The 27,759-nt window shown below is 58.4% G+C and overlaps 2 pseudogenes; one reads left to right on the forward strand and one right to left on the reverse strand.

Moving 5' to 3' along the window:
• Positions 1 to 17,061, reverse strand: part of LOC147110881 (uncharacterized) — a 131,967-nt pseudogene extending 114,906 nt beyond the window's left edge.
• Positions 17,062 to 18,495: 1,434 nt separating this feature from the next.
• On the forward strand, positions 18,496 to 26,571 carry LOC147110882 (uncharacterized; annotated as a pseudogene).
• The last annotated feature ends 1,188 nt before the right edge of the window (positions 26,572 to 27,759 follow it).

The following is a 27,759-nucleotide window of genomic DNA, read 5'->3' on the forward strand; positions in this document are numbered from 1 at the left end:
AGTACTGAGGGGCGCTACACTGTTGGAGATGCTGTACTGAGGGAGAGCTGCGCTGTCGGAGGGGCATTACCGAGGGAGTGCTGCACTGATGGAGGGGCTGTACTGAAGGAGCGCTGCACTGTCGGAGGTGTAGTACTGATGGAGCGCTGCACTGTCGGAAAGGCAGTACTGAGGGAGGGCTGCGCTGTCAGTGGGGCAGTACTGAGGGAGCTGTACACTGTCGGAGGGGCAGTACTGAGGGAGTGCTGCACAGTCGGAGGGGCAGTACTGAGGGAGCACTGCACTGTCAGTAGTGCAGTACTGAGGGATCTCTACACCATTGGAAGGGAAGTACTGAGGGAGTGCTGCACTGTCGGAGGGGCAGTACAGAGGGAGCACTGCACTGTCGGTGGGGCAATACTGAGGGAGCTCTATGTTGTTGGAGATGCAGTACTGAGGTGGCGTTGTTCTGTCGGAGGGGCAGTACTGAGGGATTACAGCACTGTTGGAGGGGCAGTACTGAGGGAGCGTGCCCTGTCAGAGGGGCACTGCTGATTTAGTGCCGCACTGTCAGAGGGGCAGAACTGAGGTAGTGCTGAACTGGCGGATGGGCAGTACTGAGGGAGTGCTGTACTGTCGGTGTGTTAGTACTGAGGCAGCTCTGCGCTGTCGGAGGGGCAGTACTGAGGGAGCACTGCACTGTCGGAGTGGCAGTACTGAGGGAGTGCAGCATAGTCGGAGTGGCAGTTCAGAGGGAGCTCTACACTGTCAGTGATGCAGTTCTGAGGGAGCACTGCGCTGTCAGAGATTCAATACTGAGGGAACGCGGCACTGACGGAGGGGCTGTACCCTGCGGGAGCACTGTACTGTCAGAGGGGCAGTACTGACAGAGCGCTGCACTGTCGCAGGGGCAGTACTGAGGAGTGATGCACTGTCGGAGGGGCAGTGTTGAGGGATTGCTGCACTGTTGGATGGGCAGCACTGAGGGAGTGCTGCACTCTCGGTGGGGCAGTACTGAGGGTGCGCTGTGCTATCGGAGGGGCAGTACTGAGGAGTGATGCACTGTCGGAGGGGCAGTGTTCAGGGATTGTTGCACTGTTGGAGAGACAGTACTGAGGGATTGCTGTACTATTGGAGGGGCAGTACTGTGGGAGTGCTGCATTGTCGGAGGGGCAGTACAGAGGGAGTGTTGCACAGTCGGTGAGGCAGTACTGAGTTTGTGTTGTGCTGTCGGAGATGCAATACTGAAGGAGCGCTGCACTTTCGGAGAGGCAGTACAGAGGTAGTGCTGCACTGTTGGATGTACAGTACTGAGGGAGCGCTGCACTGTCGGAGGGGCAGTACTGAGGGAGAACTGCATTATTGGAGGGGCAGTACTGAGGAAGCTCTACACTGTCGGAGGGGCAGTACTGAGGGAGTGCTGCACTGTCGGAGAGGCAGTACTGATGGAGCACTGCACTTTCGGAGGGGCAGTATTGAGGGAGCTCTACACCGTTGGAGGGGCAGTACTGAGGGAGCTCTAAACTGTCAGAGGGCCAGTACTGAGCAAACGCTGCACTGTCAGAGGGGCTGTACTGAGGGAGTGCTGCACTGTCAGAGGCGCAGTACTGAGGGTTTGCTGCACTGTCGGAGGTACAGTACTGAGGGAGCGCGGCAATGTTGGAGGGACAGAACAGAGGGAGTGCGGCATTTTTGGAGGGGCAGTGTTGAGGGAGCACTGCACTGTCAGAGCGCAGTACTGAGGGAGCTCTACACTGTCGAAGATGCAGTACTGAGGGAACACTGCACTGTTGGAGGTGCAGTACTGAGGGAGCTTTACACTGTCGGAGATGCAGTACTGAGCGACTACTGCACTGTCAGAGGTGCATTACTGAGGGTGTGCTGCACTGTCGGAGGTAAAGGACTGAGGGAGCGTGGCAATGTTGGAGGGACAGAACTGAGGCAGTGCGGCATTGTTGGAGGGGCAGTGTTGAGGGAGCACTGCACTGTCGGAGGGTTAGTACTGCGGGAGCCCTACACTGTCGGAGATGCAGTACTGAGGGGATACTGCACTGTCGGAGGGGCAGTACTGAGGGAGCTTTTCACTGTCGGAGATGCAGTACTGAGGAAGCGCTGCGCTGTTGGATGGACAGCACTGAGGGAGTGCTGCATTGTCAGAAGCGTAGTACTGAGGGAGCGCTGCACTGTCGGAGCAACAGTACTGTGGGAGCACTGCACTGTTGGAGGGCAGCACTTAGGGAGTGCTGCACTATCGGCGGGGCAGTGCTGAGGGAACGCTGCACTGTTGGAGGGTCAGTACTGAGGGAGCGCTGCACTGTCAGAGGAGCAGTACTAATGAAGTGCTGCATTGTCGGAGATGCCGTACTGAGGGAGAGCAGCACTGTTGGAGGGGCAGTACTGAGGGGTGCTACAATGCCGGAGATGCTGTAATGAGGGAGTGCTGCGCTGTCGGAGGGGCTTTACCGAGGGAGTGCTGCACTGATGGAGGGGCAGTACTGAGGGAGCTCTTCCCTGTCGGAGGGGCAGTTCTGAGGGATTGCTGCACTGTCGGAGGGGCAGTACTGAGGGAGCACTGCACTGTCAGTAGTGCAGTACTGAGGGAGCTCTACACCATTGGAGGGGAAGTACTGAGGGAGTGCTGCACTGTCAGAGGGGCAGTACTGAGGGAGCACTGCACTGTCAGAAGGGCAGCACTGAGGGAGCTCTACAATGTCGGAGGGGCAGTACAGAGGGAGCACTGCACTGATGGAGGAGCAGTACTAAGGGAGCGCTGCATTGTCGGAGATGCAGCACTGAGGGAGAGCGGCACTGTTGGAGGGGCAGTACAGAGGGCCGCTTCACTGTCGGAGATGCTGTACTGAGGGAGTGCTGCGCTGTCGGAGGGGCAATACCGAGGGAGTGCTGCACTGATGGAGGGGCTGTACTGAAGGAGCGCTGCACTGTCGGAGGTGTAGTACTGATGGAGCGCTGCACTGATGGAGGAGCAGTACTAAGGGAGCACTGCTTTGTTGGAGATGCAGTACTGAGTGAGAGCGGCACTGTTGGAGGGGCAGTACAGAGGGCCGCTTCACTGTCGGAGATGCTGTACTGAGGGAGCACTGCACTGTCAGTGGGGCAGTACTGATGTAGCACTGCACTGTTGGAGGGGCAGTACTGAGGGAGCTCTACACTGTCGGAGAGGTAGTACTGAGGGAGTGCTGCACTGTCGGAGGGCAGTACTGAGGGAGCACTGCACTGTCAGTAGTGCAGTTCTGAGGGATCTCTACACCATTGGAGGTGAAGTACTGAGGGAGTGCTGCACTGTCGGAGGGGCAGTACTGAGGGAGCACTGCACTGTCAGAGGGGCAGTACTGAGGGAGCTCTACACTATCGGAGGGGAAGTACTGAGGGAGCTCCGCACTGTTGGATTGGCAGTACTGAGGGATTACTGCACTGTCGGTGGGTCAATACTGAGGGAGCTCTACGTTGTTGCAAATGCAGTACTGAGGTGGCGTTGTTCTGTCGGAAAGGCAGTACTGAGGGATTACTGCACTGTCGGAGGGGCAGTACTGAGGGAGCGTGCCCTGTCGGAGTGGCAGTACTGATTGAGTGCCGCACTGTCAGAGGGGCAGAACTGAGGTAGTGATGCACTGGCGGAGGGGCAGTACTAAGGGAGCACTGCATTGTCATTGATGCAGTACTGAGGGAGAGCGGCACTGTTGGAGGGGCAGTACTGAGGGGCGCTACACTGTTGGAGATGCTGTACTGAGGGAGAGCTGCGCTGTCGGAGGGGCATTACCGAGGGAGTGCTGCACTGATGGAGGGGCTGTACTGAAGGAGCGCTGCACTGTCGGAGGTGTAGTACTGATGGAGCGCTGCACTGTCGGAAAGGCAGTACTGAGGGAGGGCTGCGCTGTCAGTGGGGCAGTACTGAGGGAGCTGTACACTGTCGGAGGGGCAGTACTGAGGGAGTGCTGCACAGTCGGAGGGGCAGTACTGAGGGAGCACTGCACTGTCAGTAGTGCAGTACTGAGGGATCTCTACACCATTGGAAGGGAAGTACTGAGGGAGTGCTGCACTGTCGGAGGGGCAGTACAGAGGGAGCACTGCACTGTCGGTGGGGCAATACTGAGGGAGCTCTATGTTGTTGGAGATGCAGTACTGAGGTGGCGTTGTTCTGTCGGAGGGGCAGTACTGAGGGATTACAGCACTGTTGGAGGGGCAGTACTGAGGGAGCGTGCCCTGTCAGAGGGGCACTGCTGATTTAGTGCCGCACTGTCAGAGGGGCAGAACTGAGGTAGTGCTGAACTGGCGGATGGGCAGTACTGAGGGAGTGCTGTACTGTCGGTGTGTTAGTACTGAGGCAGCTCTGCGCTGTCGGAGGGGCAGTACTGAGGGAGCACTGCACTGTCGGAGTGGCAGTACTGAGGGAGTGCAGCATAGTCGGAGTGGCAGTTCAGAGGGAGCTCTACACTGTCAGTGATGCAGTTCTGAGGGAGCACTGCGCTGTCAGAGATTCAATACTGAGGGAACGCGGCACTGACGGAGGGGCTGTACCCTGCGGGAGCACTGTACTGTCAGAGGGGCAGTACTGAGAGAGCGCTGCACTGTCGCAGGGGCAGTACTGAGGAGTGATGCACTGTCGGAGGGGCAGTGTTGAGGGATTGCTGCACTGTTGGATGGGCAGCACTGAGGGAGTGCTGCACTCTCGGTGGGGCAGTACTGAGGGTGCGCTGTGCTATCGGAGGGGCAGTACTGAGGAGTGATGCACTGTCGGAGGGGCAGTGTTCAGGGATTGTTGCACTGTTGGAGAGACAGTACTGAGGGATTGCTGTACTATTGGAGGGGCAGTACTGTGGGAGTGCTGCATTGTCGGAGGGGCAGTACAGAGGGAGTGTTGCACAGTCGGTGAGGCAGTACTGAGTTTGTGTTGTGCTGTCGGAGATGCAATACTGAAGGAGCGCTGCACTTTCGGAGAGGCAGTACAGAGGTAGTGCTGCACTGTTGGATGTACAGTACTGAGGGAGCGCTGCACTGTCGGAGGGGCAGTACTGAGGGAGAACTGCATTATTGGAGGGGCAGTACTGAGGAAGCTCTACACTGTCGGAGGGGCAGTACTGAGGGAGTGCTGCACTGTCGGAGAGGCAGTACTGATGGAGCACTGCACTTTCGGAGGGGCAGTATTGAGGGAGCTCTACACCGTTGGAGGGGCAGTACTGAGGGAGCTCTAAACTGTCAGAGGGCCAGTACTGAGCAAACGCTGCACTGTCAGAGGGGCTGTACTGAGGGAGTGCTGCACTGTCAGAGGCGCAGTACTGAGGGTTTGCTGCACTGTCGGAGGTACAGTACTGAGGGAGCGCGGCAATGTTGGAGGGACAGAACAGAGGGAGTGCGGCATTTTTGGAGGGGCAGTGTTGAGGGAGCACTGCACTGTCAGAGCGCAGTACTGAGGGAGCTCTACACTGTCGAAGATGCAGTACTGAGGGAACACTGCACTGTTGGAGGTGCAGTACTGAGGGAGCTTTACACTGTCGGAGATGCAGTACTGAGCGACTACTGCACTGTCAGAGGTGCATTACTGAGGGTGTGCTGCACTGTCGGAGGTAAAGGACTGAGGGAGCGTGGCAATGTTGGAGGGACAGAACTGAGGCAGTGCGGCATTGTTGGAGGGGCAGTGTTGAGGGAGCACTGCACTGTCGGAGGGTTAGTACTGCGGGAGCCCTACACTGCCGGAGATGCAGTACTGAGGGGATACTGCACTGTCGGAGGGGCAGTACTGAGGGAGCTTTTCACTGTCGGAGATGCAGTACTGAGGAAGCGCTGCGCTGTTGGATGGACAGCACTGAGGGAGTGCTGCATTGTCAGAAGTGTAGTACTGAGGGAGCGCTGCACTGTCGGAGCAACAGTACTGTGGGAGCACTGCACTGTTGGAGGGCAGCACTTAGGGAGTGCTGCGCTGTCGGAGGGGCTTTACCGAGGGAGTGCTGCACTGATGGAGGGGCAGTACTGAGGGAGCTCTTCCCTGTCGGAGGGGCAGTTCTGAGGGATTGCTGCACTGTCGGAGGGGCAGTACTGAGGGAGCACTGCACTGTCAGTAGTGCAGTACTGAGGGAGCTCTACACCATTGGAGGGGAAGTACTGAGGGAGTGCTGCACTGTCAGAGGGGCAGTACTGAGGGAGCACTGCACTGTCAGAAGGGCAGCACTGAGGGAGCTCTACAATGTCGGAGGGGCAGTACAGAGGGAGCACTGCACTGATGGAGGAGCAGTACTAAGGGAGCGCTGCATTGTCGGAGATGCAGCACTGAGGGAGAGCGGCACTGTTGGAGGGGCAGTACAGAGGGCCGCTTCACTGTCGGAGATGCTGTACTGAGGGAGTGCTGCGCTGTCGGAGGGGCAATACCGAGGGAGTGCTGCACTGATGGAGGGGCTGTACTGAAGGAGCGCTGCACTGTCGGAGGTGTAGTACTGATGGAGCGCTGCACTGATGGAGGAGCAGTACTAAGGGAGCACTGCTTTGTTGGAGATGCAGTACTGAGGGAGAGCGGCACTGTTGGAGGGGCAGTACAGAGGGCCGCTTCACTGTCGGAGATGCTGTACTGAGGGAGCACTGCACTGTCAGTGGGGCAGTACTGATGGAGCACTGCACTGTTGGAGGGGCAGTACTGAGGGAGCTCTACACTGTCGGAGAGGTAGTACTGAGGGAGTGCTGCACTGTCGGAGGGCAGTACTGAGGGAGCACTGCACTGTCAGTAGTGCAGTTCTGAGGGATCTCTACACCATTGGAGGGGAAGTACTGAGGGAGTGCTGCACTGTCGGAGGGGCAGTACTGAGGGAGCACTGCACTGTCAGAGGGGCAGTACTGAGGGAGCTCTACACTATCGGAGGGGAAGTACTGAGGGAGCTCCGCACTGTTGGATTGGCAGTACTGAGGGATTACTGCACTGTCGGTGGGTCAATACTGAGGGAGCTCTACGTTGTTGCAAATGCAGTACTGAGGTGGCGTTGTTCTGTCGGAAAGGCAGTACTGAGGGATTACTGCACTGTCGGAGGGGCAGTACTGAGGGAGCGTGCCCTGTCGGAGTGGCAGTACTGATTGAGTGCCGCACTGTCAGAGGGGCAGAACTGAGGTAGTGATGCACTGGCGGAGGGGCAGTACTGAAGGAGTGCTGTACTGTCGGAGTGTTAGTCTGAGGCAGCGCTGCGCTGTCGAAGGGGCAGTACTGAGGGAGCACTGCACTGTCGGAGTGGCAGTACTGAGGGAGTGCGGCATAGTCGGAGTGGCAGTATTGAGGGAGCTCTACACTGTCAGAGTGGCAGCACTGAGGAAGCTCTACACTGTCAGTGATGCAGTTCTGAGGGAGCACTGTGCTGTCAGAGATTCAGTACTGAGGGAACGCTGCACTGATGGAGGGGCTGTACTCTGCAGGAGCACTGTACTGTCAGAGGAGCAGTACTGAGAGAGCGCTGCACTGTCGCAGGGGCAGTACTGAGGGAGCTCTGCACTGTCAGAGGTGCAGTACTGAGGGTTTGCTGCACTGTTGGAGGTACAGTACTGAGGGAGCGTGGCAATGTTGGAGGGACAGAACTGAGGCAGTGCGGCATTGTTGGAGGGGCAGTGTTGAGGGAGCACTGCACTGTCGGAGGGTTAGTACTGCGGGAGCCCTACACTGTTGGAGATGCAGTACTGAGGGAACACTGCACTGTCGGAGGGGCAGTACTGAGGGAGCTTTTCACTGTCGGTGATGCAGTACTGAGGAAGCGCTGCACTGTTGGATGGACAGCACCGAGGGAGTGCTGCACTGTCAGAGCAGCAGTACTGTGGGAGCGCTGCACTGTTGGGGGGCAGCACTTAGGGAGTGCTGCACTATCGGCGGGGCAGTGCTGATGGAACGCTGCACTGTTGGTGGGTCAGTACTGAGGGAGCGCTACACTGAAGGAGGAGCAGTACTAATGAAGCGCTGCATTGCCGGAAATGCAGTACTGAGGGAGAGCGGCACCGTTGGAGGGGCAGTACTGAGGGGTGCTACACTGTCGGAGATGCTGTAATGAGGGAGTGCTGCGCTGTCGGGGGGGCTTTACCGAGGGAGTGCTGCACTGATGGAGGGGCAGTACTGAGGGAGCTCTACACTGTCGGTGTGGCAGTACTGAGGGAGTGCTGCACTGTCGGTGTGGCAGTACTGAGGGAGTGCTGCACTGTCGGAGGGGCAGTACTGAGGGAGTACTGCACTGTCAGTCGTGCAGTACTGAGGGAGCTCTACACCATTGGAGGGGAAGTACTGAGGGAATGCTGCACTGTCAGAGGGGCAGTACTGAGGGAGCACTGCACTGTCAGAAGGGCAGTACTGAGGGAGCTCTACACTGTCGGAGGGGCAGTACAGAGGGAGCGCTGCACTGATGGAGGAGCAGTTCTAAGGGAGCGCTGCATTGTCGGAGATGCAGTACTGAGGGAGAGCGGCACTGTTGGAGGGGCAGTACAGAGGGGCGCTACACTGTCAGAGATGCTGTACTGAGGGAGTGCTGCACTGTCGGAGGGGCATTACCGAGGGAGTGCTGCACTGATGGAGGGGCTGTACTGAAGGAGCGCTGCACTGTCGGAGGTGTAGTACTGATGGAGCGCTGCTCTGTTGGAGGGGCAGTACTGAGGGAGCACTGCGCTGTCATTGGGGCAGTACTGATGGAGCACTGCACTGTCGGAGGGGCAGTACTGAGGGAGCTCTACACTGTCGGAGGGGCAGTACTGAGGGAGTGTTGCACTGTCGGAGGGCAGCACTGAGGGAGCACTGCACTGTCAGTAGTGCAGTACTGAGGGATCTCTACACCATTGGAGGGGAAGTACTGAGGGAGTGCTGCACTGTCGGAGGGGCAGTACTGAGGGAGCACTGCACTGTCAGAAGGGCAGTACTGAGGGAGCTCTACACTATCAGAGGGGAAGCACTGATGGAGCACCGCACCATTGGATGGGCAGTACTGAGGGATTACTGCACTGTCGGTGGGTCAATACTGAGGGAGCTCTACGTTGTTGGAAATGCAGTACTGAGGTGGCGTTGTTCTGTCGGAGGGGCAGTACTGAGGGATTACTGCACTGTCGGAGGTGCAGTACTGAGGGAGCGTGCCCTGTCGGAGTGGCAGTACTGATTGAGTGCCGCACTGTCAGAGGGGCAGAACTGAGTTAGTGATGCACTGGCGGAGGAGCAGTACTAAAGGAGTGCTGTGCTGTTGGAGTGTTAGTCTGAGGCTGCGCTGCGCTGTCGAAGGGGCAGTACTGAGGGAGCACTGCACTGTCGGAGTGGCAGTACTGAGGGAGTGCGGCATAGTTGGAGTGGCAGTACTGAGGGAGCTCTACACTGTCAGAGTGGCAGCACTGAGGAAGCTCTACACTGTCAGTGATGCAGTTCTGAGGGAGCACTGCGCTGTCAGAGATTCAGTACTGAGGGAACGCGGCACTGATGGAGGGGCTGTACTCTGCAGGAGCACTGTACTGTCAGAGGGGCAGTACTGAGAGAGCGCTGCACTGTCGCAGGGGCATTACTGATGGTGCTCTGCACTGTCGCAGGGGCAGTACTGAGGGAGCTCTGAACTGTCAGATGGGCAGCACTGAGGGAATGCTGCACTGTCGGTGGCGCAGTACTGAGGGTGTGCTGTGCTATCGGAGGGGCAGTACTGAGGGAGTGATGCACTGTCGGAGGGGCAGTGTTGAGGGATTGCTGCACTGTTGGAGAGACAGTACTGAGGGGTTGCTGCACTATCAGAGGGGCAGTACTGAGGGAGTGCTGCACTGTCAGAGGGGCAGTACTGAGGGAGTGTTGCGCAGCCGGTGAGGCAGTACTGAGTTTGTGTTGTGCTGTCGGAGATGCAGTACTGAAGGAGCGCTGCACTTTCGGAGAGGCAGTACAGAGGTAGCGCTGCACTGTTTGAGGTACAGTACTGAGGGAGCGCTGCACTGTCGGAGGGGCAGTACTGAGGGAGAACTGCATTATTGGAGGGGCAGTACTGAGGAAGCTCTACACTGTCGGAGGGGCAGTACTGAGGGAGAGCTGCACTGTCGGAGAGGCAGTACTGTGGGAGCACTGCACTTTCGGAGGGGCAGTACTGAGGGAGCTCTACACCGTCGGAGGGGCAGTACTGAGGGAGCGCTAAACTGTCGGAGGGCCAGTACTGAGTGAGCGCTGCACTGTCGGAGGGGCTGTACTGAGGGAGTGCTGCAGTGTCAGAGGTGCAGTACTGAGGGTTTGCTGCGCAGCCGGTGAGGCAGTACTGAGTTTGTGTTGTGCTGTCGGAGATGCAGTACTGAAGGAGCGCTGCACTTTCGGAGAGGCAGTACAGAGGTAGCGCTGCACTGTTTGAGGTACAGTACTGAGGGAGCGCTGCACTGTCGGAGGGGCAGTACTGAGGGAGAACTGCATTATTGGAGGGGCAGTACTGAGGAAGCTCTACACTGTCGGCGGGGCAGTACTGAGGGAGCACTGCACTTTTGGAGGGGCAGTACTGAGGGAGCTGTACACTGTCGGAGGGGCAGGACTGAGGAAGTGCTGCACTGTCGGATGGGCAGTACTGAGGGAGCACTTCACTGTCTGTACTGCAGTACTGAGGGATCTCTTCACCGTTATAGGGGAAGTACTGAGGGAGTGCTGCACTGTCGGAGGGGCAGTACAGAGGGAGCACTGCACTGTCAGAAGGGCAGTACTGAGGGAGCTCTACAATATCGGAGGGGAAGTACAGAGGGAGCGCCGCACTGTCGGATGGGCAGTACTGAGGGATTACTGCACTGTCGGTGGGGCAATACTGAGGGAGCTCTACGTTGTTGGAGATGCAGTACTGAGGTGGCGTTGTTCTGTCGGAGGGGCAGTACTGAGGGATTACTGCACTGTCGGAGGGGCAGTACTGAGGGAGCGTGCCCTGTTGGAGGGGCAGTACTGATTGAGTGCCGCACTGTCAGAGGGGCAGAACTGAGGTAGTGCTGCACTGGCGGAGGGGCAGTACTGAGGGAGCACTGCACTGTCGGAGTGGTAGTACTGAGGGGGTGCGGCATAGTCGGAGTGGCAGTACTGAGGGTGCTCTACACTGTCAGAGTGGCAGCACTGAAGAAGCTCTACACTGTCAGTGGTGCAGTTCTGAGGGAGCATTGCGCTGTCAGAGATTCAGTACTGAGGGAACGCTGCACTGATGGAGGGGCTGTACTCTGCGGGAGCGCTGTACTGTCAGAGGGGCAGTACTGAGGGAGCACTGCACTGTCGCAGGGGCAGTACTGAGGGAGCTCTGCACTGTCGCAGGGGCAATACTGAGGGAGCTCTGCACTGTCGGGGGGGCTGTACTGAGGGAGAGCTGCACTGTCGGAGAGGCAGTTCTGTGGGGGCACTGCACTTTCGGAGGGGCAGTACTGAGGGAGCTCTACACCGTTGGAGGGGCAGTACTGAGGGAGCGCTAAACTGTCGGAGGGCCAGTACTGAGTGAGCGCTGCACTGTCGGAGGGGCTGTACTGAGGGAGTGCTGCAGTGTCAGAGGTGCAGTACTGAGGGTTTGCTGCACTGTCGGAGTTAAAGTACTGAGGGAGCACGGCAATGTTGGAGGGACAGAAGTGAGGGAGTGCGGCATGGTTGGAGGGGCAGTGTTGAGGGAGCACTGCACTGTCGGAGGTGCAGTACTGAGGGATCTTTACACTGTCGGAGATGCAGTATTGAGGGAGTACTGCACTGTCAGAGGTGCAGTACTGAGGGTGTGCTGCACTGTCGGAGGTAAAGGACTGAGGGAGCATGGCAATGTTGGAGGGACACAACTGAGGCAGTGCGGCATTGTTGGAGGGGCAGTGTTGAGGGAGCACTGCACTGTCAGAGGGGCAGTACTGTGGGAGCCCTACACTGTCAGAGATGCAGTACTGAGGGAACACTGCACTGTCGGAGGGGCAGTACTGAGGGATCTTTTCACTGTCGGAGATGCAGTACTGAGGGAGCGCTGCGCTGTTGGATGGACAGCACTGAGGGAGTGTTGCACTGTCAGAGGTGTAGTACTGAGGGAGCGCAGCACTGTCGGAGCAGCAGTACTGTGGGAGCGCTGCACTGTTGGGGGGCAGCACTGAGGGAGTGCTGCACTATCGGCGGGGCAGTGCTGAGGGAACGCTGCACTGTTGGAGGGTCAGTACTGAGGGAGCGCTGCACTGACGGAGGAGCAGTACTAATGAAGCGCTGCATTGTCGGAGATGCTGTACTGAGGGAGAGCGGCACTGTTGGGGGGCAGTACTGAGGGGCGCTACACTGTCGGAGATGCTGTAATGAGGGAGTGCTGCGCTGTCGGAGGGGCTTTACCGAGGCGGTGCTGCACTGATGGAGGGGCAGTACTGAGGGAGCTCTACACTGTTGGAGGGGCAGTACTGAGGGAGTGCTGCACTGTCGGAGGGGCAGTACTGAGGGAGCACTGCACTGTCAGTAGTGCAGTACTGAGGGAGCTCTACACAGTTGGAGGGGAAGTACTGAGGGAGTGCTGCACTGTCAGAGGGGCAGTACTGAGGGAGCACTGCACTGTCAGAAGGGCAGTACTGAGGGAGCTCTACACCGTTGGAGGGGAAGTACTGAGGGAGTGCTGCACTGTGAAAGGGGCAGTACTGAGGGAGCACTGCACTGTCAGAAGGGCAGTACTGAGGGAGCGCTGCACTGTCGGATGGGCAGTACTGAGTGATTACTGCACTGTCGGAGGCGCAGTACTGAGGGAGTTCTACGCTGTTGGAGATGCAGTACTGAGGTAGCGTTGTTCTGTCGGAGGGGCAGTACTGAGAGATTACTGCACTGTCGGATGGGCAGTACTGAGGGAGCGTGCCCTGTCGGTGGGGCAGTACTGATTGAGTGCCGCACTGTCAGAGGGGCAGAACGGAGGTAGCGCTGCACAGGCGGAGGGGCAGTACTGAGGGAGTGCTGTACTGTCAGAGTGTTAGTACTGAGGGAGCACTGAATCTTCGGAGTGGCAGTACTGAGGGAGTGCGGCACAGTTGGAGTGGCAGTACTGAGGGAGCTCTACACTGTCGGAGTGGCAGTACTGAGGGAGCTCTACACTGTCAGTGATGCAGTGCTGAGGGAGCACTGCGCTGTCAGAGATGCAGTACTGAGGGATCTCTGCACTGTCGCAGGGGCAGTACTGAGGGAGCTCTGCACTGACGGATGGGCAGCACTGAGGGAGCGCTCAACTGTCGGTGGGGCAGTACTGAGGGAGCTCTACACTGTCAGTGATGCAGTACAGATGGAGCACTGTGCTGTTGGAGATGCAGTACCGAGGGAGTGCTGCACTGTCGGAGGGGCAGTACTGAGGGAGTGCTGCACTGACGGAGGGGCTGTACTGAGGGAGTGCGTTAATGTCGGAGGGGCAGTACTGAGGGAGCTCTGCACTGTCGGAGGAGTAGTACTGAGGGTGCGCTGCACTGTCGGAGTGGCAGTACTGATGGAGCGCTGCACTGTTGGGGGGCAGCACTGAGGGTGCGCTGCACTATCACCGGGGCAGTACAGAGGGAGCACTGCACTGATGGAGGAGCAGTACTAAGGGAGCGCTGCATTGTCGGTGATGCAGTACTGAGGGAGAGCGGCACTGTTGGAGCGGCAGTACTGAGGGGCGCTACACTGTCGGAGATGCTGTACTGAGGGAGAGCTGCGCTGTCGGAGGGGTATTTCCGAGGGAGTGCTGCACTGATGGAGGGGCTGTACTGAAGGAGCGCTGCACTGTCGGAGGTGTAGTACTGATGGAGCACTGCACTGTCGGAGGGGCAGTACTGAGGGAGCTGTACACTGTCGGAGGGGCAGGACTGAGGGAGCACTTCACTGTCTGTAGTGCAGTACTGAGGGATCTCTTCACCGTTATAGGGGAAGTACTGAGGGAGTGCTGCACTGTCGGAGGGGCAGTACAGAGGGAGCACTGCACTGTCAGAAGGGCAGTACTGAGGGAGCTCTACACTATCGGAGGGGAAGTACAGAGGGAGCGCCGCACTGTCGGATGGGCAGTACTGAGGGATTACTGCACTGTCGGTGGGGCAATACTGAGGGAGCTCTACGTTGTTGGAGATGCAGTACTGAGGTGGCGTTGTTCTGTCGGAGGGGCAGTACTGAGGGATTACTGCACTGTCGGAGGGGCAGTACTGAGGGAGCGTGCCCTGTTGGAGGGGCAGTACTGATTGAGTGCCGCACTGTCAGAGGGGCAGAACTGAGGTAGTGCTGCACTGGCGGAGGGGCAGTATTGAGGGAGCACTGCACTGTCGGAGTGGCAGTACTGAGGGGGTGCGGCATAGTCGGAGTGGCAGTACTGAGGGAGCTCAACACTGTCAGAGTGGCAGCACTGAAGAAGCTCTACACTGTCAGTGGTGCAGTTCTGAGGGAGCACTGCGCTGTCAGAGATTCAGTACTGAGGGAACGCTGCACTGACGGAGGGGCTGTACTCTGTGGGAGCGCTGTACTGTCAGAGGGGCAGTACTGAGAGAGCACTGCACTGTCGCAGGGGCAGTACTGAGGGAGCTCTGCACTGTCGCAGGGGCAGTACTGAGGGAGCTCTGAACTGCTGGATGGGCAGCACTGAGGGAGTGCTGCACTGTTGGTGGGGCAGTACTGAGGGTGTGCTGTGCTATCGGAGGGGCAGTACTGAGGGAGTGATGCACTGTCAGAGGGGCAGTGTTGAGGGATTGCTGCACTGTTGGAGAGACAGTACTGAGGGGTTGCTGCACTATCAGAGGGGCAGTACTGAGGGAGTGCTGCACTGTCGGAGGGGCAGTACTGAGGGAGTGTTGCGCAGCCGGTGAGGCAGTACTGAGTTTGTGTTGTGCTGTCGGAGATGCAGTACTGAAGGAGCGCTGCACTTTCGGAGAGGCAGTACAGAGGTAGCGCTGCACTGTTTGAGGTACAGTACTGAGGGAGCGCTGCACTGTCGGAGGGGCAGTACTGAGGGAGAACTGCATTATTGGAGGGGCAGTACTGAGGAAGCTCTAAACTGTCGGAGGGGCAGTACTGAGGGAGCACTGCACTTTCGGAGGGGCAGTACTGAGGGAGCTGTACACTGTCGGAGGGGCAGGACTGAGGAAGTGCTGCACTGTCGGATGGGCAGTACTGAGGGAGCACTTCACTGTCTGTAGTGCAGTACTGAGGGATCTCTTCACCGTTATAGGGGAAGTACTGAGGGAGTGCTGCACTGTCGGAGGGGCAGTACAGAGGGAGCACTGCACTGTCAGAAGGGCAGTACTGAGGGAGCTCTACAATATCGGAGGGGAAGGACAGAGGGAGCGCCGCACTGTCGGATGGGCAGTACTGAGGGATTACTGCACTGTCGGTGGGGCAATACTGAGGGAGCTCTACGTTGTTGGAGATGCAGTACTGATGTGGCGTTGTTCTGTCGGAGGGGCAGTACTGAGGGATTACTGCACTGTCGGAGGGGCAGTACTGAGGGAGCGTGCCCTTTTGGAGGGGCAGTACTGATTGAGTGCCGCACTGTCAGAGGGGCAGAACTGAGGTAGTGCTGCACTGGCGGAGGGGCAGTATTGAGGGAGCACTGCACTGTCGGAGTGGCAGTATTGAGGGGGTGCGGCATAGTCGGAGTGGCAGTACTGAGGGAGCTCTACACTGTCAGAGTGGCAGCACTGAAGGAGCTCTACACTGTCAGTGGTGCAGTTCTGAGGGAGCACTGCGCTGTCAGAGATTCAGTACTGAGGGAACGCTGCACTGACGGAGGGGCTGTACTCTGTGGGAGCGCTGTACTGTCAGAGGGGCAGTACTGAGAGAGCACTGCACTGTCGCAGGGGCAGTACTGAGGGAGCTCTGCACTCTCGCAGGGGCAGTACTGAGGGAACTCTGAACTGTTGGATGGGCAGCACTGAGGGAGTGCTGCACTGTTGGTGGGGCAGTACTGAGGGTGTGCTGTGCTATCGGAGGGGCAGTACTGAGGGAGTGATGCACTGTCGGAGGGGCAGTGTTGAGGGATTGCTGCACTGATGGAGAGACAGTACTGAGGGGTTGCTGCACTATCAGAGGGGCAGTACTGAGGGAGAGCTGCACTGTCGGAGGGGCAGTCCTGAGGGAGTGTTGCGCAGCCGGTGAGGCAGTACTGAGTTTGTGTAGTGCTGTCGGAGATGCAGTACTGAAGGAGCGCTGCACTTTCGGAGAGGCAGTACAGAGGTAGCGCTGCACTGTTTGAGGTACAGTACTGAGGGAGCGCTGCACTGTCGGAGGGGCAGTACTGAGGGAGAACTGCATTATTGGAGGGGCAGTACTGAGGAAGCTGTAAACTGTCGGAGGGGCAGGACTGAGGAAGTGCTGCACTGTCGGATGGGCAGTACTGAGGGAGCACTGCACTGTCGGAGTGGTAGTACTGAGGGGGTGCGGCATAGTCGGAGTGGCAGTACTGAGGGAGCTCTACACTGTCAGAGTGGCAGCACTGAAGAAGCTCTACACTGTCAGTGGTGCAGTTCTGAGGGAGCATTGCGCTGTCAGAGATTCAGTACTGAGGGAACGCTGCACTGATGGAGGGGCTGTACTCTGCGGGAGCGCTGTACTGTCAGAGGGGCAGTACTGAGGGAGCACTGCACTGTCGCAGGGGCAGTACTGAGGGAGCTCTGCACTGTCGCAGGGGCAATACTGAGGGAGCTCTGCACTGTCGGAGGGGCAGTACTGAGGGAGAGCTGCACTGTCGGAGAGGCAGTACTGTGGGAGCACTGCACTTTCGGAGGGGCAGTACTGAGGGAGCTCTACACCGTCGGAGGGGCAGTACTGAGGGAGCGCTAAACTGTCGGAGGGCCAGTACTGAGTGAGCGCTGCACTGTCGGAGGGGCTGTACAGAGGGAGTGCTGCAGTGTCAGAGGTGCAGTACTGAGGGTTTGCTGCACTGTCGGAGTTACAGTACTGAGGGAGCACGGCAATGTTGGAGGGACAGAAGTGAGGGAGTGCGGCATGGTTGGAGGGGCAGTGATGAGGGAGCACTGCACTGTCGGAGGTGCAGTACTGAGGGATCTTTACACTGTCGGAGATGCAGTATTGAGGGAGTACTGCACTGTCAGAGGTGCAGTACTGAGGGTGTGCTGCACTGTCGGAGGTAAAGGACTGAGGGAGCATGGCAATGTTGGAGGGACACAACTGAGGCAGTGCGGCATTGTTGGAGGGGCAGTGTTGAGGGAGCACTGCACTGTCAGAGGGGCAGTACTGTGGGAGCCCTACACTGTCGGAGATGCAGTACTGAGGGAACATTGCACTGTCGGAGGGGCAGTACTGAGGGATCTTTTCACTGTCGGAGATGCAGTACTGAGGGAGCGCTGCGCTGTTGGATGGACAGCACTGAGGGAGTGTTGCACTGTCAGAGGTGTAGTACTGAGGGAGCGCAGCACTGTCGGAGCAGCAGTACTGTGGGAGCGCTGCACTGTTGGGGGGCAGCACTGAGGGAGTGCTGCACTATCGGCGGGGCAGTGCTGAAGGAACGCTGCACTGTTGGAGGGTCAGTACTGAGGGAGCGCTGCACTGACGGAGGAGCAGTACTAATGAAGCGCTGCATTGTCGGAGATGCAGTACTGAGGGAGAGCGGCACTGTTGGGGGGCAGTACTGAGGGGCGCAACACTGTCGGAGATGCTGTAATGAGGGAGTGCTACGCTGTCGGAGGGGCTTTACCGAGGCGGTGCTGCACTGATGGAGGGGCAGTACAGAGGGAGCTCTACACTGTTGGAGGGGCAGTACTGAGGGAGTGCTGCACTGTCGGAGGGGCAGTACTGAGGGAGCACTGCACTGTCAGTAGTGCAGTACTGAGGGAGCTCTACACAGTTGGAGGGGAAGTACTGAGGGAGTGCTGCACTGTCAGAGGGGCAGTACTGAGGGAGCACTGCACTGTCAGAAGGGCAGTACTGAGGGAGCTCTACACCATTGGAGGGGAAGTACTGAGGGAGTGCTGCACTGTGAAAGGGGCAGTACTGAGGGAGCACTGCACTGTCAGAAGGGCAGTATTGAGGGAGCGCTGCACTGTCGGATGGGCAGTACTGAGTGATTACTGCACTGTCGGAGGCGCAGTACTGAGGGAGTTCTACGCTGTTGGAGATGCAGTACTGAGGTAGCGTTGTTCTGTCGGAGGGGCAGTACTGAGGAATTACTGCACTGTCGGATGGGCAGTACTGAGGGAGCGTGCCCTGTCGGTGGGGCAGTACTGATTGAGTGCCGCACTGTCAGAGGGGCAGAACGGAGGTCGCGCTGCACAGGCAGAGGGGCAGTACTGAGGGAGTGCTGTACTGTCAGAGTGTTAGTACTGAGGGAGCACTGCACCATCGGAGTGGCAGTACTGAGGGAGTGCGGCACAGTCGGAGTGGCAGTACTGAGGGAGCTCTACACTGTCGGAGTGGCAGTACTGAGGGAGCTCTACACTGTCAGTGATGCAGTGCTGAGGGAGCACTGCGCTGTCAGAGATGCAGTACTGAGGGATCTCTGCACTGTCACAGGGGCAGTACTGAGGGAGCTCTGCACTGACGGATGGGCAGCACTGAGGGAGTGCTCAACTGTCGGTGGGGCAGTACTGAGGGAGCTCTACACTGTCAGTGATGCAGTACAGATGGAGCACTGTGCTGTTGGAGATGCAGTACCGAGGGAGTGCTGCACTGTCGGAGGGGCAGCACTGAGGGAGTGCTGTACTGACGGAGGGGCTGTACTGAGGGAGCGCGTTAATGTCGGAGGGGCAATACTGAGGGAGCTCTGCACTGTCGGAGGGGTAGTACTGAGGGAGCGCTGCACTGTCGGAGTGGCAGTACTGATGGAGCGCTGCACTGTTGGGGGGCAGCACTGAGGGTGCACTGCACTATCGCCGGGGCAGTACAGAGGGAGCACTGCACTGATGGAGGAGCAGTACTAAGGGAGCGCTGCATTGTCGGTGATGCAGTACTGAGGGAGAGCGGCACTGTTGGAGCGGCAGTACTGAGGGGCGCTACACTGTTGGAGATGCTGTACTGAGGGAGAGCTGCGCTGTCGGAGGGGTATTTCCGAGGAAGTGCTGCACTGATGGAGGGGCTGTACTGAAGGAGCGCTGCACTGTCGGAGGTGTAGTACTGATGGAGCACTGCACTGTTGGAGGGGCAGTACTGAGGGAGCTGTACACTGTCGGAGGGGCAGGACTGAGGAAGTGCTGCACTGTCGGATGGGCAGTACTGAGGGAGCACTTCACTGTCTGTAGTGCAGTACTGAGGGATCTCTTCACCGTTATAGGGGAAGTACTGAGGGAGTGCTGCACTGTCGGAGGGGCAGTACAGAGGGAGCACTGCACTGTCAGAAGGGCAGTACTGAGGGAGCTCTACACTATCGGAGGGGAAGTACAGAGGGAGCGCCGCACTGTCGGATGGGCTGTACTGAGGGATTACTGCACTGTCGGTGGGGCAATACTGAGGGAGCTCTACGTTGTTGAAGATGCAGTACTGAGGTGGCGTTGTTCTGTCGGAGGGGCAGTACTGAGGGAGCGTGCCCTGTTGGAGGGGCAGTACTGATTGAGTGCCGCTCTGTCAGGGGGGCAGAACTGAGGTAGTGCTGCACTGGCGGAGGGGCAGTACTGAGGGAGCACTGCACTGTCGGAGTTGCAGTACTGAGGGGGTGCAGCACAGTCGGAGTGGCAGTACTGAGGGAGCTCTACACTGTCAGAGTGGCAGCACTGAAGAAGCTCTACACTGTCAGTGGTGCAGTTCTGAGGGAGCACTGCGCTGTCAGAGATTCACTACTGAGGGAACGCTGCACTGACGGAGGGGCTGTACTCTGCGGGAGCGCTGTACTGTCAGAGGGGCAGTACTGAGAGAGCACTGCACTGTCGCGGGGCAGTACTGAGGGAGCTCTGCACTGTCGCAGGGGCAGTACTGAGGGAGCTCTGAACTGTTGGATGGGCAGCACTGAGGGAGTGCTGCACTGTCGGTGGGGCAGTACTGAGGGTGTGCTGTGCTATTGGAGGGGCAGTACTGAGGGAGTGATGCACTGTCGGAGGGGCAGTGTTGAGGGATTGCTGCACTGTTGGAGAGACAGTACTGAGGGGTTGCTGCACTGTCAGAGGGGCAGTACTGAGGGAGTGCTGCACTGTCGGAGGGGCAGTACTGAGGGAGTGTTGCGCAGCCGGTGAGGCAGTACTGAGTTTGTGTTGTGCTGTCGGAGATGCAGTACTGAAGGAGCGCTGCACATTCGGAGAGGCAGTACAGAGGTAGCGCTGCACTGTTTGAGGTACAGTACTGAGGCAGCGCTGCACTGTTGGAGGGGCAGTACAGAGGGAGAACTGCATTATTGGAGGGGCAGTACTGAGGAAGCTCTACACTGTCGGAGGGGCAGTACTGAGGGAGCACTGCACTTTCGGAGGGGCAGTACTGAGGGAGCTCTACACCGTCGGAGGGGCAGTACTGAGGGAGCGCTAAACTGTCGGAGGGCCAGTACTGAGTGAGCGCTGCACTGTCGGAGGGACTGTACTGAGGGAGTGCTGCAGTGTCAGAGGTGCAGTACTGAGTGTTTGCTGCACTGTCGGAGTCACAGTACTGAGGGAGCACGGCAATGTTGGAGGGACAGAAGTGAGGGAGTGCGGCATGGTTGGAGGGGCTGTGTTGAGGGAGCACTGCACTGTCGGAGGTGCAGTACTGAGGGATCTTTACACTGTCGGAGATGCAGTACTGAGGGAGTACTGCACTGTCAGAGGTGCAGTACTGAGGGTGTGCTGCACTGTCGGAGGTAAAGGACTGAGGGAGCATGGCAATGTTGGAGGGACAGAACTGAGGCAGTGCGGCATTGTTGGAGGGGCAGTGTTGAGGGAGCACTGCACTGTCAGAGGGGCAGTACTGAGGGAGCCCTACACTGTCGGAGATGCAGTACTGCGGGAACACTGCACTGTCGGAGGGGCAGTACTGAGGGATCTTTTCACTGTCGGAGATGCAGTACTGAGGGAGCGCTGCGCTCTTGGATGGACAGCACTGAGGGAGTGTTGCACTGTCAGAGGTGTAGTACTGAGGGAGCGCAGCACTGTCGGAGCAGCAGTACTGTGGGAGTGCTGCACTGTTGGGGGGCAGCACTGAGGGAGTGCTGCACTATCGGCGGGGCAGTGCTGAGGGAACGCTGCACTGTTGGAGGGTCAGTACTGAGGGAGCGCTGCACTGACGGAGGAGCAGTACTAATGAAGCGCTGCATTGTCGGAGATGCAGTACTGAGGGAGAGCGGCACTGTTGGGGGGCAGTACTGAGGGAGCGCTGCACTGTCGGAGTGGCAGTACTGATGGAGCGCTGCGCTGTCGGAGGGGCTTTACCGAGGCGGTGCTGCACTGATGGAGGGGCAGTACTGAGGAAGCTCTATACTGTTGGAGGGGCAGTACTGAGGGAGTGCTGCACTGTCGGAGGGGCAGTACTGAGGGAGCACTGCACTGTCAGTAGTGCAGTACTGAGGGAGCTCTACACAGTTGGAGGGGAAGTACTGAGGGAGTGCTGCACTGTCAGAGGGGCAGTACTGAGGGAGCACTGCACTGTCAGAAGGGCAGTACTGAGGGAGCTCTACACCGTTGGAGGGGAAGTACTGAGGGAGTGCTGCACTGTCAAAGGGGCAGTACTGAGGGAGCACTGCACTGTCTACAGGGCAGTACTGAGGGAGCGCTGCACTGTCAGATGGGCAGTACTGAGTGATTACTGCACTGTCGGAGGGGCAGTACTGAGGGAGTTCTACGCTGTTGGAGATGCAGTACTGAGGTAGCGTTGTTCTGTCGGAGGGGCAGTTCTGAGGGATTACTGCACTGTCAGATGGGCAGTACTGACTGAGCGTGCCCTGTCGGTGGGGCAGTACTGATTGTGTGCCGCACTGTCAGAGGGGCAGAACGGAGGTAGTGCGGCACAGGCAGAGGGGCAGTACTGAGGGAGTGCTGTACTGTCAGAGTGTTAGTACTGAGGGAGCACTGCACCGTCGGAGTGGCAGTACTGAGGGAGTGCGGCACAGTCGAAGTGGCAGTACTGAGGGAGCTCTACACTGTCGGAGTGGCAGTACTGAGGGAGCTCTACACTGTCAGTGATGCAGTGCTGAGGGAGCACTGCGCTGTCAGAGATGCAGTACTGAGGGATCTCTGCACTGTCGCAGGGGCAGTACTGAGGGAGCTCTGCACTGACGGATGGGCAGCACTGAGGGAGCGCTCAACTGTCGGTGGGGCAGTACTGAGGGAGCTCTACACTGTCAGTGATGCAGTACAGATGGAGCACTGTGCTGTTGGAGATGCAGTACCGAGGGAGTGCTGCACTGTTGGAGGGGCAGTACTGAGGGACTACTGCACTGACGGAGGGGCTGTACTGAGGGAGCGCGGTAATGTCGGAGGGGCAGTACTGAAGGAGCTCTGCACTGTCGGAGGGGTAGTACTGAGGGAGCGCTGCACTGTCGGAGTGGCAGTACTGATGAAGTGCTGCACTGTTGGGGGGCAGCACTGAGGGTGCGCTGCACTATCGGCGGGGCAGTACAGAGGGAGCACTGCACTGATGGAGGAGCAGTACTAAGGGAGCGCTGCATTGTCGGTGATGCAGTACTGAGGGAGAGCGGCACTGTTGGAGGGGCAGTACTGAGGGGCGCTACACTGTCGGAGATGCTGTACTGAGGGAGAGCTGCGCTGTCGGAGGGGTATTTCTGAGGGAGTGCTGCACTGATGGAGGGGCTGTTCTGAAGGAGCGCTGCACTGTCGGATGGGCAGTACTGAGTGATTACTGCACTGTCGGAGGGGCAGTATTGAGGGAGCGTGCCCTGTCGGAGGGGCAGTACTGATTGAGTGCCACACTGTCAGAGGGGCAGAACTGAGGTAGTGCTGCACAGGCGGAGGGGCAGTGCTGAGGGTGTGCTGTACTGTCAGAGTGTTAGTACTGAGGCAGCACTGCACTGTCGGAGTGGCAGTACTGAGGGAGTGCGGCACAGTCGGAGTGGCAGTACTGAGGGAGCTCTACACTGTCGGAGTGGCAGTACTGAGGGAGCTCTACACTGTCAGTGATGCAGTGCTGAGGGAACACTGCGCTGTCAGAGATGCAGTACTGAGGGAGCTCTGCACTGTCGCAGGGGCAGTACTGAGGGAGCTCTGCACTGTCGGATGGGCAGCACTGAGGGAGCGCTGCACTGTCGGTGGGGCAGTTTTGAGGAATTGCTGCACTGTTGGATGGACAGTACTGAGGGATTGCTGCACTAGCGGAGAGGCAATACTGAGGGAGCGCTGCTCTGTCAGAAGGGCAGTACTGAGGGAGTGCTGCGCTGCCGGTGAGGCATTACTGAGTTTGTGTTGTGCTGTCGGAGATGCAGTACTGATGGAGCGCTACACTTTTGGAGAGGCAGTACAGAGGTAGCGCTGCACTCCCGGAGGTACATTACTGAGGGAGTGCCATTCTGTCGGAGGGGCAGTACTGATGAAGTGTCGCACTGGCATAGGTAAAGTACTGAGGGAGTGCTGCGCTGTTGGAGGTGTAGTACTGAGGAAGCGCTGAGCTGTTGGAGGGGCTGTACTGAGGGAGCGCTGCACTGTCGGAGGCGTAGTACTGACGGAGCGCTGCGCTGTTGGAGGTGTCGTACTGAGGAAGCGCTGAGCTGTTGGAGGGGCTGTACTGAGGGAGCGCTGCACTGTCGGATGTGTAGTACTGAGGGATCGCTGCGCTGTCGGAAGATCAGTACTGAGGGAGCGCTGCGCTGTCGGAGGGGCAGTACTGAGGGAGAACTGCATTATTGGAGGGGCAGTACAGAGGAAGCTCTACACTGTCAGAGGGGCAGTACTGAGGGAGTGCTGCACTTTCGCAGGGGCAGTACTGAGGGAGCTCTACACCGTCGGAGGGGCAGTACTGAGGGAGCACCGCATTGTTGGAGGGGCAGTACTGAGGGATTGCTGCACTGTTGGAGGGGCAGTACTGAGGTAGTGCTGCGCTGGCGGAGGGGCAGTACTGAGGGTGTGCTGTACTGTTGGAGTGTCAGTACTGAGGGGGTGCTGCGCTGTCGGAGGGATCAATACTGAGGGAGCACTGCAGTGTCGGAGTGGCAGTACTGAGGGAGTGCTGCTCTGACGGAGTGGCAGTACTGAGGGAGCTCTACACTGTCAGTGATGCAGTGCTGAGGGAGCACTGCGCTGTCGGAGATGCAGTACCGAGGGAGCGTTGCACTGTCGGAGGGGCAGTACTGAGGGAACGCTGCACTGACGGATGGGCTATACTGAGCGAGTGCTCCACTATCGGTGGGGCAGGACTGAGGGAGCGCTGCACTATTGGCGGCGCATTACTGAGGGAGTGCTACACTGTTGGAATGACATTACTGAGGGATTGTGCACTGTCAGCTGTACAGTACTGAGGGAGCACTGCACTGTCGGAGGGGCAGTACTGAGAGAGCGCTGCACTGTCACAGGGGCAGTACTGAGGGAGCACTGCACTGTTGGAGTGGCAGTACTGAGGAAGTGCGGCATAGTCGGAGTGGCAGTACTGAGGGAGCACTAAACTGTCAGAGTGGCAGCACTGAGGAAGCTCTACACTGTCAGTGATGCAGTTCTGAGGGAGCACTGCGCTGTCAGAGATTCAGTACTGAGGGAACGCTGCACTGACGGAGGGGCTGTACTCTGCGGGAGCACTGAACTGTCAGAGCGGCAGTACTGAGAGAGCACTGCACTGTCGCAGGGGCAGAACTGATGGAGCTCTGCACTGTCGCAGGGGCAGTACTGAGGGAGCTCTGCACTGTCGGATGGGCAGCACTGAGGGAGTGCTGCACTGTTGGTGCGGCAGTACTGAGGGTGCGCTGTGCTATCGGAGGGGCAGTACTGAGGGAATGATGCACTGTCAGAGGGGCAGTGTTGGGGGATTGCTGCACTGTTGGAGAGACAGTTCTGAGGGATTGCTGCACTATCGGAGGGGCAGTACTGAGGGAGTTCTGCACTGTCGGAGTGGCAGTACTGAGGAAGTGTTGCGCAGCTGGTGAGGCAGTACTGAGTTTGTGTTGTGCTGTCGGAGATGCAGTACTGAAGGAGAGCTGCACTTTCGGAGAGGGAGTACAGAGGTAGCGCTGCACTGTTGGAGGTACAGTACTGAGGGAGCGCTGCACTGTCGGAGGGGCAGTACTGAGGGAGAACTGCATTATTGGAGGGGCAGTACTGAGGAAGCTCTACACTGTCGGAGGGGCAGTATTGAGGGAGTGCTGCACTGTCGGAGAGGCAGTACTGAGGGAGCACTGCACTTTTGGAGGGGCAGTACTGAGGGAGCTCTACACCGTCGGAGGGGCAGTAATGAGGGAGCTCTAAACTGTCGGATGGTCAGTACTGAGGGAGCGCTGCACTGTCGGATGGGCTGTACTGAGGGAGTGCTGCACTGTCAAAGGTGCAGTACTGAGGGTTTGCTGCACTGTCGGAGGTACAGTACTGAGGGAGCACGGCAATGTTGGAGGGACAGAAGTGAGGGAGTGCGGCATTGTTGGAGGGGCAGTGTTGAGGGAGCACTGCACTGTCGGAGGGGCAGTACTGAGGGAGCTCAACACTGTCGAAGATGCAGTACTGAGGGAACACTGCACTGTCAGATGTGCAGTACTGAGGGTGTGCTGCACTGTCGGAGGTAAAGGACTGAGGGAGCGTGGCAATGTTGGAGGGACAGGACTGAGGCAGTGCGGCATTGTTGGAGGGGCAGTGTTGAGGGAGCACTGCACTGTCAGAGGGGCAGTACTGAGGGAGCCCTACACTGTCAGAGATGCAGCACTGAGGGATCACTGCACTGTCGGAGGGGCAGTACTGAGGCAGCTTTTCACTGTCGGAGCTGCAGTACTGAGGGAGCGCTGCGCTGTTGGATGGACAGCACTGAGGGAGTGCTGCACTGTCAGAGGTGTAGTACTGAGGGAGCGCTGCACTGTCGGAGCAGCAGTACTGTAGGAGCGCTGCACTGTTGGGGGCAGCACTGAGGGAGTGCTGCACTATCGGCGGGGCTATGCTGAGGGAACGCTGCACTGTTGGAGGGTCAGTACTGAGGGAGCGCTGCACTGACGGAGGAGCAGTACTAATGAAGCGCTGCATTGTCGGAGATGCAGTACTGAGGGAGAGCGGCACTGTTGGAGGGACAGTACCGAGGGGCGCTACACTGTCGGAGATGCTGTAATGAGGGAGTGCTGCGCTGTCGGAGGGGCTTTACCGAGGAAGTGCTGCACTGATGGAGGGGCAGTACTGAGGGAGCTCTACACTGTCGGAGTGGCAGTACTGATGGAGCACTGCACTGTCGGAGGGGCAGTACTGAGGGATCTGTACACTGTCGGAGGGGCAGCACTGAGGAAGTGCTGCACTGTCGGATGGGCAGTACTGAGGGAGCACTTCACTGTCTGTAGTGCAGTACTGAGGGATCTCTACACCGTTATAGGGGAAGTACTGAGGGAGTGCTGCACTGTCGGAGGGGCAGTACAGAGGGAGCATTGCACTGTCAGAAGGGCAGTACTGAGGGAGCTCTACACTATCGGAGGGGAAGTACAGAGGGAGCGCCGCACTGTCGGATGGGCAGTACTGAGGGATTACTGCACTGTCGGTGGGGCAATACTGAGGGAGCTGTACATTGTTGGAGATGCAGTACTGAGGTGGCGTTGTTCTGTCGGAGGGGCAGTACTGAGGGATTACTGCACTGTCGGAGGGGCAGTATTGAGGGAGCGTGCCCTGTCGGAGGGGCAGTACTGATTGAGTGCCGCACTTTCAGAGGGGCAGAACTGAGGTAGTGCTGGACTGGCGGAGGGGCAGTACTGAGGGAGTGCTGTACTGTTGGAGTGGCAGTACTGAGGGGGTGCGGCATAGTCGGAGTGGCAGTACTGAGGGAGCTCTACACTGTCAGAGTGGCAGCACTGAGGAAGCTCTACCCTGTCAGTGGTGCAGTTCTGAGGGAGCACTGCGCTGTCAGAGATGCAGTACTGAGGGAGCTCTGCACTGTCGCAGGGGCAGTACTGAGGGAGCTCTGCACTGTCGGATGGGCAGCACTGAGGGAGCGCTGCACTGTCGGTGGGGCAGTGTTGAGGGATTGCTGCACTGTTGGATGGACAGTACTGAGGGATTGCTGCACTAGCAGAGAGGCAGTACTGAGGGAGCGCTGCTCTGTCAGAGGGGCAGTACTGAGGGAGTGCTGCGCTGCCGGTGAGGCATTACTGAGTTTGTGTTGTGCTGTCGGAGATGCAGTACTGATGGAGTGCTACACTTTTGGAGAGGCAGTACAGAGGTAGCGCTGCACACCCGGAGGTATATTACTGAGGGAGTGCCACTCTGTCGGAGGGGCAGTACTGATGAAGTGTCGCACTGGCATAGGTAAAGTACTGAGGGAGTGCTGCGCTGTTGGAGGTGTAGTACTGAGGAAGCGCTGAGCTGTTGGAGGGGCTGTACTGAGGGAGCGCTGCACTGTCAGAGGCATAGTACTGGGGCAGCGCTGCGCTGTTGGAGGTGTAGTACTGAGGAAGCGCTGAGCTGTTGGAGGGGCTGTACTGAGGGAGCGCTGCACTGTCGGATGTGTAGTACCGAGGGAGCGCTGCGCTGTCGGAAGATCAGTACTGAGGGAGTGCTGCGCTGTCGGAGGGGCAGTACTGAGGGAGAACTGCATTATTGGAGGCGCAGTACTGAGGAAGCTCTACACTGTCAGAGGGGCAGTACTGAGGGAGTGCTGCACTTTCGCAGGGGCAGTACTGAGGGAGCTCTACACCGTCGGAGGGGCAGTACTGTGGGAGCACCGCATTGTTGGAGGGGCAGTACTGAGGGATTGCTGCACTGTTGGAGGGGCAGTACTGAGGTAGTGCTGCGCTGGCGGAGGGGCAGTACTGAGGGTGTGCTGTACTGTTGGAGTGTTAGTACTGAGGGGGTGCTGTGCTGTCGGAGGGATCAATACTG

The sequence above is a fragment of the Somniosus microcephalus genome, chromosome 11 (genome assembly GCF_052327205.1).
Source record: "Somniosus microcephalus isolate GS21.2 chromosome 11, FLI_Smic_1.0, whole genome shotgun sequence".
Taxonomy (NCBI): Eukaryota; Metazoa; Chordata; class Chondrichthyes; order Squaliformes; family Somniosidae; genus Somniosus; species Somniosus microcephalus.